This window comes from Acartia tonsa, chromosome 2 (genome assembly GCF_053477335.1).
Source record: "Acartia tonsa isolate MP-2025a chromosome 2, ASM5347733v1, whole genome shotgun sequence".
In the NCBI taxonomy this organism is placed as follows: Eukaryota; Metazoa; Arthropoda; class Copepoda; order Calanoida; family Acartiidae; genus Acartia; species Acartia tonsa.
In genome coordinates this window covers 18,440,880-18,464,533 of record NC_137261.1, presented here as the reverse complement: position 1 = coordinate 18,464,533, position 23,654 = coordinate 18,440,880, and positions in this window count along the sequence as shown.

Sequence of the window (23,654 nt, the reverse complement as noted above, 5' to 3'; positions counted from 1 at the left end):
GACAAGCATTTAAAGTCTTAAAATTTTTTTTTGTGAGCCACTCTGTATGTATAAATAGAAAAACCTCTTTTTTTCCATGTCTAAATGAACAAAATATTATTAGCGATACCGTACAAAATTTTAATGCACATTTTCTAACTTAAGCAGTGAGAGAGTTAAAAGAACCACTGTTTATTTGTGTGGATATCTTTTGAGGTTTTAAGTTTAAAAATGATAATTCATACTAAAAATATTTACATGGATTCTTTTTATAAAATGAACATTTGATTCAAACCTATACCAACAACGAAATTTATTCGAAAAAAAACATGAAACCTGTACGAAATTTCAGCTGTCGTTGGGGGTCAACACATAGTAGAAAGGACGAACTCTACATCTGCCCACCAAATATTCACTTTTCAATAAAATCTAAAATGCGTTTTTGAGAAAATTAGATTTGAAAATTTCAAGTTCAATTTTCATCCCCTAGGAGTTACCGCATAATCATGACAAGAAAAGCAAAGATTATTTATTTAAAATCTTGAACAAGTTTGCTTTTAAAGTTCTTCATAAAACCACTCCTGATTCATGCCATTATATCAGTTGCTTTGCTAAGGTCACGGAAATTCAGCATTAAATAAATCATGTATGGAGAGGTTTTATGAAAGACTTCATAAAGGCAAACTTGTTCAAAATTTTAGATAAATATTCTTTGCTTTTCTTGTCATGATTATGCGGTAACTCCTAGGGGATGAAAATTGAATTTGAAATTTTCAAATCTAATTTTTTCAATTTATGTTCTGACACAGAAAAAGCACCTTCAAACGCACTGCGTACATGAATGAGATTAATCCGGACAAGTAAACTGTAGTCAATTTAACTTCCTAACTGTGTAGTTTGTGAATATGTGTATGCAGGGAGAAAGGGACATTAGGATGTTTATTACGCCAGTCACCAAAGTTTCTTTGGCTGAACAACTTTTGGGACTTCAGTAAGTTGAGTTTATAAGCGTTTCAACCATTAATTGCATTATTCAGTAGGGGTAATTTTGAGTAACATCTTTGGAGATTAACAAAGATTTATCGGTCATTGTCTTATCCCTTAAAATCCCTGTTGTGTATGTGTGTGTGTTTGTGTGTGTGTGAGTCTGTGTGTGTTAGTCTGTGTATGTTAAAAATAAGGGTTTGTGTAAAATCTAAGGAATATTTGGCCTAATATCTGTTTAGTAATGTAAAGTATAATATAGAGAGGTAATTATCATCTATAATACAAAGTAGAACGATGTATGTCTGTCTGTCTGTCCCTTAAGATCTCGGTAACCACTGAGCTGATTGGATTCTACTCTTCAGGGAGTATTTCTACGTGGTGGTTTTAAGCAACCCCCTCAAAAAACAAAAATCCCACTCATTTAAAAAAGAATAATTTGAAATTAGTGGTAACAGCACCAGAGGTGCTTAATATATTTTTTTTTAAATTACTTCTTAAGGAAAAAGCCCCTAGAGGCTAGGGGCGAAGCCGCTAGTTATCCTATTATATAAAGGAGTAAGTTTTTTTTTGTCTGAAGGTAAGGATTTCAATAACTACTGAACTGAATCTAAACGAGTTCTCCTTTAAAGGGAAGCTTCACATACCTTTCTGAAATGCTTTTAGGCGATTTTATTATTGTAGGTTAAATAAGGTTCAGTAAACCTTTGCTAGGTAATTGTCTCACCTTTCATAAAATATCTTTACCTTGAAAATACCTTAAAAACATTTTTTGGTGTTCATTGTTAATTTTTTATTCTTTATTCCTTTCCATTGTTTTTTTTAGAGGTTTATAGTCAACTTATCTAGTGGCGTGCACACAAATTCATCAGGGGGGGGGACCCTTAGAGGCTGAAAAAGGGGATTTCTAATTTCATTTCAAAGGGGGTAATGACACTCCCAATCCGCAAGCCACTGTCTGTATCAATGTCTATTTTACAAGGAAACAGGATTTTAAGACCTCAAAATTTCATATATATTAAGGGATATAAGTTTTCCGGAATTTTAATGTAGGGAGTAGATTTGAAATCTGCATCAAATTTTAAGGATTTTTTATAAAATTCGTTTTTTGTAAAATTCTTTATCTAAAAGCGGAAATACATTTTAAGTTAATTAATTTTGACCAATAGGATAGGTGGATTTTAAACTACCTGCGCTCTAATTGGTTGAATGATGTACGACATCCAATCAGAGCGCAGATTTTTTAAATCCACCAATCACGGATGCCAAAATTAATTAACTTAATTTGTATTTCCGCTTTTTTGACCCGCAGATATGGCTTAGTGGTTTAACGTCCGCTTATCTGTTGGGGAGGTGTCGGGTTCGAGTCCCCAGACCGCATCAATACTAAAGATGTAAAATTAGTACCTACTGCTGCTCTTTCAGGCGTTAGAGATTTGGAGTAAGAGTAGGGGGGAAGCCTTAGCCCTAAAATCAGGTATGCATGGTCGGTCCTTGGCATGGTGCACTAGTGATCGAAAAACGCTGTAAGGTCATAGGTTGATTGAAAAGTCCTTGTGGACTAGCATTGTGTAGTAGCTCACTAGTGTATTAGTGGCGTTTGTTAGTTCAACGACTAGGAGTCATGCTTGGATCCTAGGTTGTATTGAAAAGTCCCTAGGATTTGATGTGGCTTCAGTCATTGCTGATACAGCGTCATGTTCATGCTTGGGTTGCATTAATTGTCGCAATAATACCGTGACCGAAAAATCACGAAACCTTAACTCTCCACCCATAAGGTTGAAGTGTAAATTACCCACAAGTCCTAATTAAAGTGCCAAGGAAATTGATGGGAAGGATGCAACTCGAATCCGCGTCATATCAAAGACGTTAAAAATGGTACCTACCTGCTCTGTTCGGCACCGGACATCAAAGAGTTAGAGTAGGGGGAATGCCTTGGCCCCAAACAGGCGCAACTCATTACCATGCACAGTTAGGATCTCCAGACAAAGATCGTGCAATCAAAGGGTTGGTTGTCTGTAATGTACTGTACCACGGGTATGAGGTGAAGGACCAAGAGTCTGGCCTTGAGTTGACAAGTTGACTGTTCAGTCCAGGTGCAACTCACCCACACGACATTAACATTAACATTTCCGCTTTTAGATAAAGAATTATACAAAAAACGAATTTTATAAAAAATCCTTAAAATTTGATGCAGATTTCAAATCTACTCCCTACATTACAATTCCGGAAAACTTATATCTCTTAATATATATAGGCTTTAATTCAGATAGAGAGAGAGGGGACAATGGGCTGTTTATTACACTATTTCCCAAAGTTTTATAATAAAGTTTTTTTATTCGTTGGCTTTTCAACTTTGGGGAATTTAGTGAATTTTGATCAGTTGTTTAATTAAGTTGAGTATTCAAACGTTTCAACCATTAATATTAAGGGGTAATTTTGTGTATCCTCATTTGGGGTGTATACAATCTTCTCAGTAATTGTCTTATCCCTTTAGATCCCAAATTTAAATTTCTGATCTACGTTAATATTTAATCTTGTGTAAAGCTTTTGTGCAGGCTAAGTAATAAATCTTTTCTAATAATAGATTCATTCTACAAATTCACTAGTACCACAAATAGTAACATCAAGGATGTATATAAAGGTTTATCTATTTATTTTTACGCATTTTACAAGGTTTTAGATAAGGTTTAACATATTATATTCATTCTTCAAATTCACTATTACCACAAATAGTAAGATCAAAGATGTATATGAAGGTTTATCTATTTATTTCTTCGCATTTTTCAAGGTTTTAGATAAGGTTTAACATAATACATTTATTCACTAGTACCACAAATAGTTAGATCAAGGATGTGTATTAGGGTTTATCTATTCATTTAGTGAGCATCTTTCAAGGTTTTAAATAAGGTTCAACATAATAGATTCATTCTACAAGTAGTAAGATCAAGGGTGTCTTTGAAGGTTTATCTATTCATCTTTGCGTAATTTTCAAGGTTTTAAATAAGGTTTAACATAACGATTATTTGATCAAATTGATTAAATCAAATAGGTTAATCTATGTTGAAATTATTTTAAAATTTAAATGCTATTACATTTTATATAAGGGCTTAAACCAAGGCTCAGCAGCCACCTGTAAGTTAAAAATCAGTCCAAGTCAAAACTTGATCCAAATATGGCAATTCCTCTTTCAAAATAAATTTTTAAAGCATACTTATGGATTTAGATTTAAGCCTTATTCAATATTCATTTAAAATAAACTGAAACTTTTTCTTACTAATAAAAATTAAAGTGTTGCCCTAATAAAATGTTATAGTGCTTTTACTTAAAGTACGGATCAGGGCCCTAACCATGTACCCAATATAACCCAGCCTAACCTGAATGAAAATAAAAAACATAAGAAAATTTAATTAAAAATAACAGAGGAAAGGTTCTGTCTTTGAGAGAAACCACGAATTATATTTTTGAAAATGGTTTAGAAATTGTACAACAAATTTTAAAATTCAGAAACCAAATTTGCAAAATGGTTTTTATAAATTGCAAGTTTGTTTGCAGTTAGGATATAGGTACATCCAATATTTCTAATAAATGATTCAAAATTGTAAAATGTTTCTGTCTATGTTAAGCAAATGAGTTCTTTGCTTTTCAGGGAAGAAATAGAATGATGGTTAATGATAAAGCCAGAGAGACATTGGGCTCATATAATAACGTTTTCTTAAACGTTGGCTTAACAACTTTTGATTTAACTTTATTGGTTGATTCTTTAAGTTGATTCAAACGTTTCATTCACAATTTTAATCTAAAGAAGGGATACTTTCGTGTATCATCATTGGTGATGTACATTTTATTTGCCAGCCATTGCCTTATCCTTTTAGATCCCCGTGATCAAGTAATTATTTTTAAAATTTAAAAATCATCTAGATTTTGATGTGATATTTTTTTGGAAATTTATTTAACAATCCTTTAATCTTGAAGGAAACTACTTGTGCAGATAATTAGCGGTTTATGTTGCAAAGGTGATGTGTGATTAATGTATTTTAAGTAGAGGATACCCTAGCATTTACAAAAAAAGGCGTTACAGATATTTTTTATTCTTACTAAGTTGTCGCTGTGCTGCATAACTCGTGAGTGGATAAATCAATCTCTAAATTTTACATGCTAAAGGCAGACTTGAATTGGAAATAAACAAATCTAAATTCTTTTATAAAAGGACTTGACTGATCAGAACCAAAAGAAAGCTTCTCTGACTTTTGTAGTGATCTAGGGAAAGGGAAGGTCATAAAAATAGCCTAAAACTAAATTAGCCTAAAGCCATCCCAGGACTTTTGTAAAGCTTCCCTACAATGGAGAAGTCAATCTTTTCAGTAGTTTTGGAAATCTTAAGCTACAAACAAAAAAAAACATGCTGCTTTATATTATAGCATGATATCATTTAGTAAAACTAATTAAAAGCATAAAAAATTTTGAGGAATGCCTTTTAATTTGTTGCGCTGATTGTAAGAATTTTAGTTTAGCAGAACAGTAATTAACATTTAGATAAGAAATCATTTTTTCCCTAGAAGGTTGGGTAAATTTTCTTAAAAATAAAATAGCGACAATAACATACCTATTGTTAGAGGGTGAACAAAAAAATAAAAGCTTTATTTAAGTAAAAAAAAGTATTTACCTCGATAATCCTGTTAGGTTTGCTGCAATCCTATGCCCACCAGGATGTGAGATTTTCAAAAAATACCCTATTTGAAAAGTCACTTATTTATAGCCCTCTATCTTTCACACACAGAAAATGAGATTGAAAAAACCGGATGAGGGGGGGGGGGAACGTTCACCTCCCCCTCCCCCTGATCGTAGTGGTTAATCTAAGTTTTATTTAACAAACTGGTATGTTTATTCTATTAGGTAAAAGAATATTGCTTTGCTATTAGGTTCTTGTATAAAACCTACAGTTGTATACTCATTATAAAGTTCTTGTCATCAAAGGGTTGCTTTTTATCTACAAAAACAAAAAATTCTTAATTTGAACTATAAAGAAAATGACCACCCTATTTTAAGGGCATATAGAGGCATGCTGCTTTAAATACTAAGATATCAGGAACAAAAGGAAAACAACTTATAATATTTAGATTCATAGAAAAATTTTTTTTTTATGAAAATTTCAAAAATAGTTTGGCTAACATTTGTTTTAAATGGTAGCAGCATTCTTTGGATTTATTATTACTTGGATCACGTACTCTAATAAACTGAAACTTGTAGCTGGCTTAAACAACGATCGCCCATCCAACCTATCTACTCCATCCCCTCTCCTCCTACTATGAACTGAGCAATAAATGATGTACTTATTAGCAACCGAAATTAAAGACAATTTCCCCCTGTCATAATATCCACGTACATTATATATATCCATTAGAAGGGACAATTCAAGTTAACAAAATAGCATAATACTAATACCATGCCTATGTTATCAACGACACGAGGATGACATTACAGCAGTAAAAAAATGTAGTTTTAATACTTTTTATTTTTACATTTTAAAGTCTGTAAAGCTCAATAAGAATTTTAAATAAATAAAATTTTCCTAATTTCTATATTTGAATTTTTTATTACATTTACATATTATTTTATCTCTGCTAGCAATCCTTTTTTTTAGTTAAAAAGAAAGTGGGTAAAATTATAAAATATCTAAAGTTTAGTATTCATTATGGACCATAAATATGTGAAGTCAAGACGCAGGTGTCCAATCATTCCTACACAATATGGGATTTTAGCGTTAAAGTACCATCAACCGCTCTACACGCGACTGTGGCATAACACTTGGCGCAATTACTCGTTTTCGAGAATGTGATATGTTTGAATCTCGGCGCGATATTACGACATGACTAATGGCGTTAAAAATTGTTCCTGCTGCTGCTTTGTCAGGTGCGTGACATTAATAGTTAGAGTAGGTAGAATGCCTTAGCGCCAAATAGGCACATTTCATTACCGTGCAAGCAAAGAGTTGGTTGTCTAATGGGTGTTACCTAACTTTAAATCAGTATTTTAAAAACCAGATGAATAGGATAATCATATCACAAAGAAAGTTGTTGTTAAAAAGTTAAAATATCAACATGTTTAGATGGACGTGCGGACTTTCTGGTAAAGATTAGATAATTATAGAGATGCTACGCTTTCTAAATTGTATCTTTTTGTTATAGGAATCATAAAACAAAGTTTGAAATCAATAGGACAATTCCAACATATCTAAATTAACGAAAAGAGAACGGAACGGAACGACCCTAATTATAGAAAACTATTTGCCGAAATGATGTAACACTCTGAAGATATAGCGCTAATTCAGGGGATTATATTAACTATAAAATCTATTTTGATTATTATTGAAACTTCAACAATTCTAATACACAATTATACAAAGAAAATGTTATTTTTTATTGATTTGTTTGTTGTATAAGATCCCTGTGTGTATCTTGTTATCTAGTTTTCACGCCCCAAACCATATTTTTTAGAACCATGCATTAGCCTTACCCAAATTTTGGTCCATCCCAGAGAGAGAAAGGGTACAATGGGCTGTTTATTACACAATAATCTAAAGTTTTATAATAACGTTTTCTTATTCATTAGCTTTACAACTTTAGGGACATTTAATGAATTTTGATTGGTTGGTTTATTAAATTGAGTGCCCATACGTTTAAACCACTAATTGTAGTCTACAGATGGGTTATTTTGTATTAACATTGGTTACGCACATCAATTTGTCGGCCATTGTCCTCTCCCTTTTAGGATCCTGTATTTTAATTCATTTTTTAACCTAAGTTTATTTTAGTTATACTTAAATCAATCTCCCCTGAATTTAAACATGATGATTAGGATGCAGACGTAAATATCAGATATATAAGCTCTGAGTCTTTACCCATCATGTCAATCATGTAAATGCAAAATTGTCCATATTAGAAGTGTATTTCTAATTTAAGGAGGATAAAGTCATCCTTGAAAAATAAAATCCCCTGGCTGGCCGAAAGTTTTACTCCTTTTTATTATTAAACGTTGGAGGTAGACTTGCCTTTCCCCCTTTGTCTAAAGTGCCCCTAGAGGTTAGGCCACGTTTGAAAAAGTTTTAATAGTAAAATCTACTTTTTGAGAAAGTCTAATATCTAATGTTCATATGTATGTATTATGAAAAGGGTTTAAAAATGTAAATCCATTTTGAGGCTACCAATTAAAAATTTAAAATATCTTTTCTTCTTTTGTTTTAGTTTAATTTTAGATCCTAAAATCCTATAATATAAAGTTCTAAGTTTTTTTTGTCTGAAGCTAAAGATCCAAGGAATCTTTATAAATGTCTTTTGTCCTTTCGTTTAAAGTTACTAAAATCATATAAAAGGCTTAGAAATTTAAATTTACAAAAAATTACAAAAAAGGTGACAATTGGACCAAAAACACACAAAAAATAAAAATAAAGCTTTTTCTTGTACTTTCAATGTTTTTCCGTATTATTTTCTTAAACAGCTTCTATCCTTTATAATGAAGTATAAGGATCTCTGTGTATCTTTCTGTCTGAACCGAAGTATCTACAAACCGATATGGTTCTCCTTTACATGATACTTCTTATATGTTCTGGGAAGGTTTATAACTATTTTGGGTAGGGTACAATAATACATCCCCCCAAGAGAAATTGATCCTAGAAAAAAATGTCCACTCTTCAATTTTTTTGAAAACAGCAATTGAAAGTGTAAGGTCGACTCCTTCCCTACCTTCAAGGGCCTCTAGATGCCTCAAGGGGCGAAGCCGCTAGTACTATTAAAAGTTATCAAAAATTTGATTAATCTTCAAGAACCTATCCCTGTATCCATAAAAAAGTTATTATCTGTGGTGGGCGTGTCTAAAATCTGTATTAGAAACTACTAAACTACCTTATTTTTTTGCCCAGGCCGTTAATTATTTTTAGATATATATAAAACCATGGATAGGGATATATTCAGGGGAACAATGGGCTATTTATTACCCCAAAGTTTTCTTATTCGTTGGCTAAACAACTTGAGGCCTTTTGATGGATTTTGATTGTTTGTTTTATAAAGGTGGGTTTCCAAGTGTTTCAATCTCCAATTGCAATCTACAGAAAGGGTAATTTTGTGTATTTACATTGGGGATATACATCAATTCATCGGCCATTGTCTTATCTCTTTAGATCCCTGTATATATTGAATAAAAGATAATTTTAGGTAAATATTTAATATGTAGTTATTTAAAAGCAAAGCTTTTCTATAATTATTGTTAAATTAGGCTTGTTAGAATTGTTCTATCAATTTCAAACTTTGCAAGATGTTTCCGATTTGTAAGATTTAGGAAGCGTAGCAATATTTTTGGAATAATATTAATTATCAGATTCATCTTATTTAGGAAATAATAATTTCTTACATTACTAGCAGCTGCGCTCCTAGCATCTAGGAGCTATGTATCCAAAGGACTAATGAAATTAGGAAAATAGCTTTAAAACCAAACATAATATAGCATTAAAACCATCACGGGACCTGTAAGAAACTTCCATAAAATGGAGATCTCAATCGGTTCAGTAGTAATAGTAATCTTAAGCTACAGACAAAGAAACCTTGCCACTTTTTATGATTCTGCATATTAAGTTATGACAATCTACAATTGTTAGTATTCGTTTGTCCCACCGTCTCATTTGGGAGCTATGTAGGCGGGTAGACATATAAATGAGTAATAGAGTAGCGCTACTACTAGTAAATTAGATAATCATTTAAAAGTCGTAATAATGATTAAAAGTGTCCAAATATTAGCTTTAACAACCCAGTAATAGTTTACAAGTTGGGGCCATGTGCAAACTGCAGTCTGATTAGGCAGCTATTATGTATTTTTATATTGTATATTCAGATAAACTATTTTTCAGTTTGGCTTCGAAACTGATTAATATCCGGTGGATTAAAATCGGTTCTCAGTCATACTAAAAAATCATGTACAGGGTGCACCACATAAATCCGGCCTTTTCTTATTTTTAAACAAATAAACATAAAATCGTCAATTTTAAAGATTTTATTGAATTTTAAAAACTGGGAAGCAACCTAGGTATATGACTATTAGATTATTTAATAAAATCGCCGCCAGCCTCAATCACCGCCTCTACCCGCCCCCTGAACCGCCCACCAACCCTGGTCACCATGTCCCTGTTCAAGCAGGCGAAGTTCTCCATGATAGGAGCAATGAGAGAGGTCTTTTTGGTATAGGCGCGTCTATTGGTTCATGCTTTAATGGCGCTCCAGGCCCAAAAGTCCATTGGATTAAGATCATGGCTGCTGGGAGGCCACATCTCCTTAACCCTTAACGGTCGGGGGGGAAGGCGTTGAACGCCCCCCCTTCCGGTTTTTTCTATCTCATTTTCTGTGTGTGAAAGATAAAGAGCCCAAACTGCTTGACTTTTTAAGTATGGGTATGACACATAACTGAGAGTTGAAATTTTTTGAATATCTCCATCCTGGCGGGCACAGGATGCCAGCAAACCTGGCAGGGTCATCCAGGTAAAGAGCAAAAATTATTTTTTTGACTAAAACAAAGCATTTTATCATACCAAAATACTAAAAAATCATCTAGTAGTACATCCTTATATGAAATACAGGTGTTCAAGTCACTTTCAGGTTCCAGGTATGATCCTGCAGGTCCTGATCCTCCAGGTCTCCAGAAATCTTTAAAAGGCTCCTGTGGCCGCAATTTTTGACTTAGAGACTTCAAATTTTAAACTTAAGCTTTTCTTACATGTCTACATAACGTATTAAAATTTCATGAAGATCCGCCGCCGTTTTCCCGCTGACCGCCGACTGCGGCGGCTGGCAGCTGCCAAGTACAGCTGCGGCCGCTGAAATTTATATTTTGATATTTCTAATGTACAATTTACATAAAGATAAACATTTTCTGGAAAAAAAAATTTCTTCTAGCTTCAAAAATAAGAAAATTACAGCCATTTGAAATTCTTAAGTAAAAAAAGACCTAAAAACAAAGGTTGTTAAATAAAAGGGTGAAGGAAGCGAAAATTGACTTAGACTTATAAAAGGTCGGAAATTCATTATCAAACAGGGGACTTGCACAAAAAAATTTAGCCCTCTAGCTCTAATAGGAACTGAGATAATAAGGGGGGGCGTTGAACGCCCCCCCCCCGACCGATTAAGGTGCGGCAAGGGGCCCGACTGTAAAGGGTTAAGAAGTGAGTAACAGCAGGATCCAAATTAACCCATCTTTAAAGCTACCCTTTGACATGGCGGCTTTCATTTGGGCCACAGTTAAGCTAAAACAACGTTTTATACCTTTTTAAAAATGGCACGAAGATTAAAATAGGGTTATCAGCGCAATACACGAGTTTCAAGGTTCCATATGGGCCCTGAAGTTAAGAACCGAGAAATTTTCAAGATTTTTGACGTTTTTGACATCTTAAAATCTACCACGATCCACTTTGATGGAGTACTACAGCCAAGTCAGCGGGGATAGAGAGCTCTAGTCTTTTCTAGTGTTTTCTCTAGGTATCTGATAGTATCTCCAGCAAGTTTAATTAGTCCATCTCACCTACAGATGGGCTGTGGTCAGATTTAGTTTGCCAAAGTCATAAATCCACGGTAATTTATCTGCGCAATTCGAATCTGCCTTGTTGAACATATGCGCGTCCAGCTCGACGTACACGTCCTCCATCGTCCAAAGATTTTCATGGGCAAAATGGTCATTACCTAAGCTTTTTATAGTGGGGTCAAACATCCTGATTGGTCAAGTAGTTTTGGGGCTATGGCCGTTTTAAAAAAGTCCGGATTTATGTGGCGCACCCTGTACATCATCAAATTACAAACAATTTTCTACGTATAGATTTCTAGGGACTATTTCATTGAGATGGTCAAAAACCTTTCCTGGACCTATAAAAAGCTTCACTGAAAAAAAAGAACCATGTCAAAACAGCGGTTAGCGAGAACCTTTGCTTCAGACTAAAAAGAGCTTAATACTTCATGTAATGATTTAATTTATAAACACAACTTATTTTTTCTCATTTTATTTATGGAATACAATTGTTTCACTAAAAGATAGATCATCAGTTCCCATTAAAATACATTTAAAAAAATTATATGTCTTTGCATTTTTGAATAATTTAAAGATACTTTTCATGTAATAGGATATCTGCTTAGTTATACATTTGTAAATTGAAGGTCCTTACTGTTTTACTGTGGATTTTACGCATCATAAAAATATCGTAAAACTCACAGAACATGAGAACACACACACACACACACACACACACCGATTACACAGACATTAAAATATCGTAAAAGCGAACCCCCACACTTACATTTTACAAGGTATATTACGAGATAAGACAATTGCTGTAATTGATGTACACTCCAATTATGATGATCAAAATTACCCCTTCTTTAGATTAAAATTTTTAGCAGAAAAAGTTGCAGTTTGGACTACTATTAATTAAGATTTACCACAGCTTTTGAGCCAACGAATGAGCGAAGGTGTTTATAAATCTTTGGAGAATAAAAGTATTTCAAGTCCCCTCCTACCCTCGATTATACAGTCGTAGTATTATTATTAACTAAATGTATTATATAATTTGTAATTTAAATCAGAAAGTTCAGTCGCAGCCGCTTTTTTGACCATTTGATCAGCCAACAAATTAGAATTTGGACCTGCAGACAAATCTGTTTTTTTTTTATAATCAGTCGTTATTTTCGGCTGTTCGAAGTTGCAGCCAAAAACAAATGTACGACCATTTTTTTCTTGTTTGTACTAAAATTGTAATTAAGTTTTAAATAAATATTATACATATATTTTGTGACTCTGATTAGGTATAAAACCATTAAAATTAAATGTGTATCAACGCACAAATTTTAGCAAGAGATCATTATTTAAAAACAAGGATGACATTATCACTGCAATTTAAAAAAAATATGATTCATAATGATGGAAATGTTGACAGAGGTTTGGCTTTGATAGCAGCCGAGTAAATCACATTTCTCCTAAACCTGACGGACAGACAGACTGACAAAGTAAATTAAAGAGCAGCTTCGCTACTAAAAAATATAATTACCGACAAACAGACAAATACAGGTTAACTATGAAAAAATGACATACAAAAAATATTTTTTTTTATTGTAGAATAGGTATTTATCGTATCGTATTATAGACAGCTTGCCGCGGAACGTAAAATTATTAAAACCAGTTTTGTTAGCCCCAAGAGGCTAAAGACCTGTGCTAACAAAACTGGTATTAACTTTATATTTTTAGTTTAATATTCGTGGAAAATTGTCTGTAATACGTTGCTGTACATGATTTTTCAATGTGACTGAGGACTGGTTCCAATCCAGTGGATATAAATCGGATACGAAGTAATACTGGAAGAACTATTTTGTTTTTTTTAGAACACTTTTCTATGCATTGTAAGAAAGCATAACCCATTATCGGTCGATAAAGCCTAGTTGTTTTTTGTTATTCGAGTCTTGAGGCAAACTTATATAGAATAAGCATAATTTGGGGAGTACGTCTCTAGGCGATTCTAACTTTCATAGACTAGATATTATTCCAGTATGGCTTTGAATCCGATTATTATCCTCTGGATTATAACAAGTCTCAGCCACACCGAAAAATCATATATAGTATCGTACTACAGACAAAGTTATATAATTAATAAAATGAAAATAATAAAATTAATACCTTTTTGGTTAGCCCAGGTCTTCGTCCCCTCGGGGCTAACAAACCAGGTTTTAATCTAATAAGTTTTCATTTTTATATCCGCGGAAAAAGTAAAAAGAAAGAGAAAAAAAGAAAACGAAGAGTATATTATAGTCAGAGAGAGAGAGAGAGAAAGAGGACAGTGGGCTGTTTATTACACTAGTCCTCAAAGTTTTTTTTGTTAGCTTGACAACTTTGAAGATTTTAGTAAATTTTGATTGGTTAGTTAATTAAGTTGATTGTTCAAACGTTTCAACCACTAATCTTAATCTACAGAAGGAGTAATTTTGTGTATCATCATTGAGGATGTACATCAATTTAACGGCCATTGTCTTATCCCTTTAGATCCCTGCAAGACTGTATTATTTGTCCTATCTATGAGATATTTTGTTAAAGATTCCAGAGCAAATACTCGTCGTAAATTACTTGATTCGTTTAAGATAGCCTCAATACACTTTTCTCCTATGTGCAAGGAGGTTAGACTAGGTAGGCAAATAACATTCTTAAACAATGAAAAGTATTTTTAGATATAACTTTTTTTTGTTTTGGTATTTTAACTAAATTTAAATATTATTAAAAAAACCATACCCTTATAAAAAACAGGATTTGTGTCTGTCTGTGTGTGTCTATCCATCTGTCTGTACCAAGGATATCTGTAACAGCTGAACCGATATGGTTTTCCTTTACAGTGTAGCTTTCATAGGCCTTGGGAAGGCTTATAACTATTTGGGGGGGAGGTTAAGACCATCCTCCAAAGGAAAATCGCCCCTAGAAAGAAATTCAACTCCCTCCTCCTCAAGTGCCCCTAAAGGCCTCTAGGGAGGTAGGCGTTATATTCAATAATTTGTAGTTTCACGTTAAAGACTTATTTATTAATTTTCGTGCGCAAATCAATTCTAGAATTAAAAAGTCAACCTTTTATTAATAACCTTGTAAGTTAGCTCACGATGGGTAGATCTTTAATCAGATCCGCACAAAATTGAATCCTAAATTAACAAATATAAAGTAATAAGATGTGCGTTTATTTATGGGTTTGTGGGTAGATCTTTCATTAAATCCTCACAAAATTGAATCTTATATCCGATTATATAAAGTAGTAAGCTTTTTTGTCTGTAGCGAAGGATCTCACTAACCGCTGAACTGATATGGTGCACTTTTGTTGTGTAGCTTCTCATGGATCCTGGGAAGGTTTATAACTATTTTTGAAGAGAGTAACACCAGGACTTCCCCTCCTGTCTTACCTTCAAGGGCCACTAAAACCCTCTAGGGGCATAGCCGCTTGTACCCTAATTCTGTATGTGTGTCCGGTTAGAACTTAGTTCGTATCATTTAGGAAAGCGTTGAATTGTTCCAAAGCAGATTTTCAGCAGTCATCGAACTTTTACTCAAAATAAGCAAGTCCCATAAAGTAAGAGACATATCAAATACAAACAGTCAGAGAGAGAGAGAGGGGACAATGGGCTGTTTATAACACTAGTCCCCAAAGTTTTTTGATAACGTTTTCTTATTCGTTGGCTTTGATTGGTTGATTAATTAAGTTTAAGTAATTCAAGAGGTAATTTTATTTATCATCATAGGGATGTACATCAATTCATCGGCTTTTGTCTGATCCCTTTAGATTCCTGATTTTAGTAAATATAAAAGTAAATAATAATTGAATAAGAGCTGAGTATTATACAAAGCTCCTTCAAAGTTTTCTCTAAATCTGCAGGACAAGGATTAAGTAAATTTATAAATCGCATTCATTTTATCTCTTGGTAAAATAGTAATACAGCTGATTATTTGAGTTTTGTCTTAAATTGCCTTGTTGAGCATTTTGAGGGGGTGGGGGGTATAGTAGTTTTTTCCTTTGTTTGCTTATTACTTTATGTCCCATTAGGTTAGGTTATTTTGGGTTATTTTAGGTTATTTGGCGTAGCCTTGCAGGATCAGGCCCCGCAGGTATAGGCCCCTCAAGAAAACAAACTAGGAAACAAAATATACCCCTTATTTTCAATCTATTCTAAAAAAATAAAGGTTAGGGGGGGGGGCTGGGGGGAGGGGGGGGGGTTAGAAGGTACAGGTTTCGAAACGCACTTTGAGAGAAAAATATTGTTTGTTAATACTTGTAAAATCAAATGAAGTTGTGTTATTTCTCAGGAAGCTAAAGGGATAAGACAATGATAAAATGATGTACGTACATCCCCATTTATGATACCATTTTTTTGAGTAAAATTAGTGGTTGAAACTTTTGAACACTCAACTTAATAAATCAACCATTAAAAATTCCCCAACGAATAATAAAATGTTATTATAAAACTTTGGGATCTCGTGTAAAAAGAGCCCATTGTCCCCTTTCTCTCTCGCTTTGATAATTTCTTCAATTTACTTTTTCCTAATGTCGTGGTTGCATCTAATTTATATTCATACCAGGAGTTATCAAGCAGCCCGCTTTTAAACAAAATTATGTTGATCTAAAATTACCATTTTTTTATGCGGAAGTAGCTAGATTTATATCTAATAATAAAGTTTATAAATATGATTTAGACTGAAGAGGGTTCCATGTTCACCGAAATATATTGCTAAGTAAATTTCTGAAGTAAAGACTACTGTTTCTCTGTAGTGAATTAGGCTAAAATTCTTTAGAATAACAGCTAAATTCTTACCTAAGAGGAGTACATAGCAGCGATCTATAGGGATAAGACAATGGCCGATAAATTTAAGTATATCCCCAAAAATGATACAAAATATTAGCCCTTCCGAAGATTAAAATTATTAGTTGTAACGTTTCAAAAATCAACTTTATGTATCAACCAATCAAAATTCACTAAAGTCTCTAAAATTGGTAAGACAAGAAATCGTTACAATAATACTTTAGGGACTATTGTAATAAACAGCCTATTGTCCCCTCTCTTTCTGAGTACTACAAAGTAAAATAACTTAAAACTTAAAATTTCTTAAATAATAACTTGCTACATTGTGTGGACACCTGCAAAAATATTTGTAATTAAAATGTGGGCGTCAAATTGTCCTTCATTTCCATAAATCACATAACAAACTTACAAAAGAGGATTATTATAAGGAAACAAGGATGACAACATCCATACAAGCGCAGTTCTGACACGGTAGGACAAACGAACATTAATTCTTGTAGAGTGTCAGGAATGAAAAGCAAAATTTAATTCTACAAGTCTAAACAATATTGTAAGTAAATTTGTTGCAAAACTTCTTAAATACTAGAAACTGTTTGATTGAGGACTTGTTTACAATTTTAGGGCTTGATTATAGAGAGGCTTCGCTTGTAACATTGTACCTTGTTGTAATAGGAATTAGTATTCCAAAAATGTGGTAAATAGGATAATTAAATAACATAAAAAAACGATGTTAAAAGGTGATAATAGAGTAGCTATGCCACAATTAAAAGCTGTCATCATAAATAACGTTTTTGCATTTGGAGCAATTATTAGAATTATTATGAAAAAAGATTTATCTTATTTTTCAAGTACCATCAGATTTTTGTGTAAAGAAATTGCAAACACGGATGACGTCATCCATATCAGCGAATCTTAAAATTATGGATGCACTTTAATGCTTAAGAAACTGCTTATACATCTTGACAAATTCATGAGAAGTTTTAGAATTAAAATTTTACATGATACAATTCACCCAAGTAAAGCTTTATCCTAAGAAATTCTACAATTTACAGCTGATTGTATTTTGCCCTTATATACTAAGATCTGTAAAATATTTCAACCAATGAGATCTCTTGAAAGTTCCGTCAGTGTTCTCCTATTGGCCGATTTAGACAATATATCTCTAGATTATCTCTATTACTGAGAATAATTTAATCACCCTACTTATATTATGGCCCTAATGGAACCTTGAAACATACTCCGTGTCTTAATTGGGATGTAAAGCATCTAGCCATGTTTGATTGCACGACCTTTGTCATAAAAGTGCTAACTGTGCATGGTAATCAGTTGCGTCTGTTTTGGGCCAAGTCATTCCCCCTTTTCTAACTATTAAATCGCGAACCTGACTTAACAGAAATAGGAACCATTTTTAACGTATATGTTATGACGCGGTTTTTAGCTGAGATTCGTACCTACAACACAACGAGCGGATCCGCCTGTTCACTTAACTTACATAGTAGCTGCACTATTAGAAATATCTGTGACCAATAATAATGGATAAGGTTTAGACAATCCTATTAGCATTCCAGTTTTTAAATGATTTTTAAAAAGTTCATCTACCTCTTTCTCCAAATACTAGTTATTTATTGCATTATGTTCTAGACAGCTTTCCACGGATATTAAAATTATAAGATAAAAATGAGTTTTGTTTGCCGAGGGCCTAGGCTAACAAATGTGGTATAGATTGTATGATTTTATTTTGATATTCGTAGATAATTGTCTGTAATACTAAAAAATACACGGACCTCTAAATCTCTCAAAAATTCCGAATTTGCCTTTAATACATGAGAGAATGACCCATCACCTCCATGACCAAACCACCCCCCCCTAAATAATTGTAAACTATGCCCCTGCAGGGTTGTGTCTAATGAGTGAGGGGATGTTGTATAATACATGACATTAGAAAGATTTATTGCTTTTTATCCCTCCCTTTCAAATAACTATCCTAATACAGTATGACCCCTAAAATATCTTTTAAAAAATACCATATAAAATACTAAAATGAGTTTTTGTCTTTAAAAAAATAATGATAATACAGTATGTTCCAAAAATATCTTACTATTCCTCCCTTCAAATAACTACACTTATACAGTATGACCCTTAAATTATCTTTTTAACCCTAAGTTTAAAATTACTTCACTAATACAGTATGACCCCTAAAATATCTTTCTATCTTTTAGTTTCAAATTACTTCACTATTACAGTATGATCCTCAAAAAATGAGTTTTTGTATTCTGAAACGAATAATCCAAATACAGTAATCCTAAAAATATCCTTTTTTACCTTATCTTCCAAATAACTACACTTTTACAGTATGAACTTCTAAAATGAGTTTTTGCCTTTCAAAATAATAATGCTAATACAGTATGACCCCTAAAATATCTTTCTATCTTTTACTTTCAAACAACCATCCTAATACAGTATGTCCCTTCTAAAATATCTTTTTAATCCTAATAAACACACCCTAACAGTATGACCCTCTAAAATGAGTTTTTGTCTTTTAAAAAAAATAATGCTAATACATTATGATCTTTTAAATATATTTTTTCCTTTACTTTTTAACAACTATCCTAATACAGTATGTCCCTTCTAAAATATCTTTTTAAACATATCATTTAAAGTACTACAATATTACAGTATGACTCTCTAAAATAAGTTTTTGCCTTTAAAAAAAATAATGATAATACAATATGTACCAAAAATATCTTACTATCCCTCCCTTTCAAATAACTACACGAGTACAGTATGGTCCTATAAAATTAGTTTTTGCATTCTAATAATTCTAAAAATATCTTTCTTTCTTTTACATTAATACAGTAAGACCCAAAAATATCTTTTTAACCCTAATGAGTTTTTTTGGGGGAGTAGCGTAAAACACCACAGGACCAGTAGAGTAGAACCCAATTGTGGTAACCGAGATCATAAGCTTCAGACGGACAGATAGAAATCGTTCTACTTTGTACTATAGATAAAAAGAATCAAGAAAAATTCTTATCCATATTTGCAAAGGACAAAGATTTTTCAAAGTAAATTTTTTGATCTTTTAGCAGATGGTTTAATTAATCTCTACTAAAACTATTTTTAGGGTCATACTGTAATGAAGAAGAGATGTATTGAGGTATTTCAATACTAACCCTAAAAATATTTACAGAATACAAAAATAGGATAATACAACGACGTAAATTAAGCAGAAAACGACCAATTGTATGCCTTCTAATTCTCTCAATTCTCCCATCCTTTTTGTGAAATTCATTCATAAAAATAACGTGATGAGTGTCTGTCTGTGTGAACAGAGGGATCTCGCAAACCGCTAGACCGATAAGGTTCGTCTTTACTATTTAGTTCATAACTATTTTTGGAAAGGGTACCACCAAACTCTCAGGAGAAATCTTCCATAGAAAAAAAAATATATCCCCACTTTTTTACTTTTGCTACTTTATCTAAAAATAAAATGGGGGCCATTCGGTCCCGCCCCCCCCCCCATCGCCCACACCCCAATAAAGAACTAGGTAAATTACAGATAAAATATTTTTACCTTTAAAAATGGATTTACTTGTGTCTTAATAATGAACTTTTTAGCTTTAAGGTGAAGAAAAGCCAAAAATAAGATAATCAATGACAAAAAATTCAATAAAGATAATAGGAAAAAACTTTATTTATTATGAACATATTAAGAATTTTAATACATTATAATCATATCATAATAATATTTATAAGAAAAAATATTTCACAAAAAGTTTATCTTCACATTTGTGTTTTCATATATAGCATAATAATACGGGGGGCGGCACACAACTTTTGTCAGAAATTTAATAAATAAAGAAATTAGAGAAATCTAGTTGAACCTAAGAATTATAAATTTTTTAGGGAAGGTTTTAGACTGTTTTAGAAGGAGGGCGGTGGGGTCTATTGTAACACAAATCGAAAATATGTCCCACTATTAAATAAAAATCATAGTTACCAGAAGCTTTACTATAAAAAACTTTCAAGATTGAATAAATCTATTAAGATTGCTAGAATTAATTTCTGAAAAACTCCTAGGTTTGTAAATTCAGCATTTTAGTAGTTCAAGGTTTTTTTTTCTAGGGACTTTATTAACAGTCAATGGCCTAAACTTTAAGTAATTTTTCATAAAATTAACTATTTATAATTCTTAGTTTTAAATAAGTGGATTATATCCTTATGTCTATGCAATTCAGTTTGTGACAATTTATATACCGCACCCTGTATTAGTATAAGAATAATAATAATTTACAAAATTTATAGTCTTAAAAAGACTTGGTACAAACAACTTTTTTATGTTTCTTTTTCAAAACTTTTAAGCAGTTTTTCATGTTAAAATGAGAATAGTTTCACAATTTTAAAATCAGTTTTATGAACTTGGATATACAGGGATAAGCCAATGAAAAAAAAAATGTTCTCTCCAACTTGTAAGGAATATTTTTTCCTGTATGGCTTCGAAACCGATTAAAATCCGCTGGATTAGAACCGTTTCTAAGTCATACAAAAAAACATGTATCCAGTTTTTCTGAACATGAAAATGTACAATCATTAAATTAAAACCAGTTTTCTTAGCCCTTGCCTTCGGCCTTAAAACTGGTTTTAATCCTAAAATTGTACATTTTTATATCTGCGGAAAGCTGTTTATTGTACGATGTGATAAATAACTATGATTTAATTTTGAAAAAAATTATTTATGTTAGATTCCCCCTCCCTTTATCCCTAACTTTTAAGTTGAAAACATTTTTGTTTTGAAGAATATTTAGATAATAAAGAGTTAATTCAGGGAGGCAGGGATATGTAAATAATAAATAAATAATCTCTAAAGTTTTCCTGAAATAATTTATCTATATCTATCTATTTTTTATTAAGGGAAAAATTTATTTCCGATTGACAAATCCCTGTATCACTTTTTACAGACTTTATTATTTCTCATATATTTAAAACTTTTAAAATACATGTTTTGAGATTTTTATTGTCATTAAAAGTATAATATTCATCTTAAATCAAAAGCCAAAGACAATAAGTTTGAAATTAATTTAGCTTAATGAAAAAAATTATGTTTGAAGCTCTTAAATTTTAAAAAAAACATGTAATCCTACTATGTATTGTTTTTCAGGGATCTAAAGAGATAAGACAATGGCCAATGAATAGATGTACACCCCCAATGAAGATACATAAAATTACACCTTCTGTAGATCTCAATTGTTGGTTGAAACGTTTGGACACTGAACTTAATAAACCAACCGATCAAAGTTGTTAAGTCAATGAATAAGAAAAGTGAAAACGTTATTATAAAACTTTGGGGACTAGTGTAATGAACTCCCTCCGTGATTGTTTTAACTTTTAAAGAAATATCTATGTAAGTACAAATATTGACAAAAAATATGAAAATATAATAATAATGAATGAATTTAGTCGTTGCACGATTCTTTTCTTATATGCATAATTAGTTTACAAAATCACAATCATAGAATTATTCGAAATTTTTAACGAAGCTCTTTATAATGCCCATAAAAAATGACGTCATATAATACAAATGACCAATGACAGGTCAATACACAGTCTAAATTACCAATAGCAGGCCAGTATCCATTTAAATTGTATGACGTCATTTTTAATAGGCATTACAAAAATCTTCTTTTTATACAAAGAAAATATAAAGCTAATAATTTTGAATTACAGCAATTGAATGATTAATTTTAAACAAAATAATTTCACACTATGATAGAATACATAAAACAAACATTTATTTATTCGACCGTCTTTACCCCTCCCTTTCCCCAACAAAAATATGTAAAAAGCTGTGAAGATTCCTGGGAAAAGTACATTTTTATAAAGATTTAAGAGCACTTTAAATTTATTAAAGTCTTACCTTTGACTTTTTTAGTATAGGAGCACAGTGTGGATATTTGTAATATTGTAAAAATCTTGCTGCTTCATTTTGATTACATCTTTTTTGATGAATAAAGAAATATTAATGATACTAAAATTTTGAATCTAGTGCAGTTCACGGTGAAATCTTTCTGGTAACGATTATCTCCAAAAATCTATGAAATTTGGAACGATAGACTATGCTCGCACGAAGTTTTAACCGACAAAAGAAGGCCTACACATAATCTGAAATACTCAATAATGCACAGTTATCTCGCAGTGTACATAAAGGACTTGTTTTAAACGTTTTTTTCTTACAGTGAAGCTTTTCCTGTGCTTCATTTTATCTTTGCTTCTCCAGATTATATATTGGTCTTCTTATGCCGCTTAAAACGGTGTCCAGATTTTTGGAGATAATCGTTACCAGGAACATTTTACCGTTAACTGCACTAGATTCAAAACTTTAGATATTTTGATTAAAATAACAAATAAAAGACTGAAAACAATATTTTGATAACACATAATTAGTTGCATTGATGATATAAAAATTAGTATTTTATTAATTGAAAATATAATTAATATAAATATAAAACCGAGCATTTTGAGCATCATTTTTATATTTTGCATTGGATTATTGGATACAAAATTATTTTTCCAGTTTCTTGAATCCGATTAGTATCCGCTGGATTAGAACCGGTTCTCAGCCATACTGAAAAATCATGTACAGCATCGTACTACAGACAATTTTACACGAAAATTAAAATTAAAACCAGCATTTTAAGGGTCACTTTGGGCTAAATTAACTGGTTTAAATCTTATAATTTTTCATTTTAATATCCGCGTAAGGCTGTCTGTAATACGATGCGATAACTAACTATTAAATTCCACCATACACACTTGCACACAGCATTTGAAACTAAGACAGGTTTTTAGTAAAAAAATAGTTTTTCTTATTCAAAATACAAAGTAGGACAAATATGTTTGTATAATTTCTAACAACTTTGCTTTCATGTAAGATTCTACATAATTTTTACAAAAAGTGCTGAGGTAAATTCTTTTTAAAAAATAGAGTCGCTGGCTGCCTCACCAAAATTGTTGAAAAATCCTCCACATCAAATAAATAATCTACAAAAATAAAATAAAATCTTAAATTAATAAAACATCTATGCGACCCTAATTTTTTAAAGGAATCCACCTCTAATAAAAATATGTTTTCTAATCGCAAGGCCAATCACTTAAAACCGGTGCTTGTTTCAAAGTAGCTGTGACTTTATTAATAAATAAGAATAATTGTAGAAGTAGTAAATTTTAATATAATATAAAAAGTTATAATGCTATACATACAGAGGCACTCTTTAGAAGAGCTTTGCTTGCAAAAAATTCGTTGGTACATTTTCTGTTTTGAGCTTAAAAATTCACCAGATTTTTTCA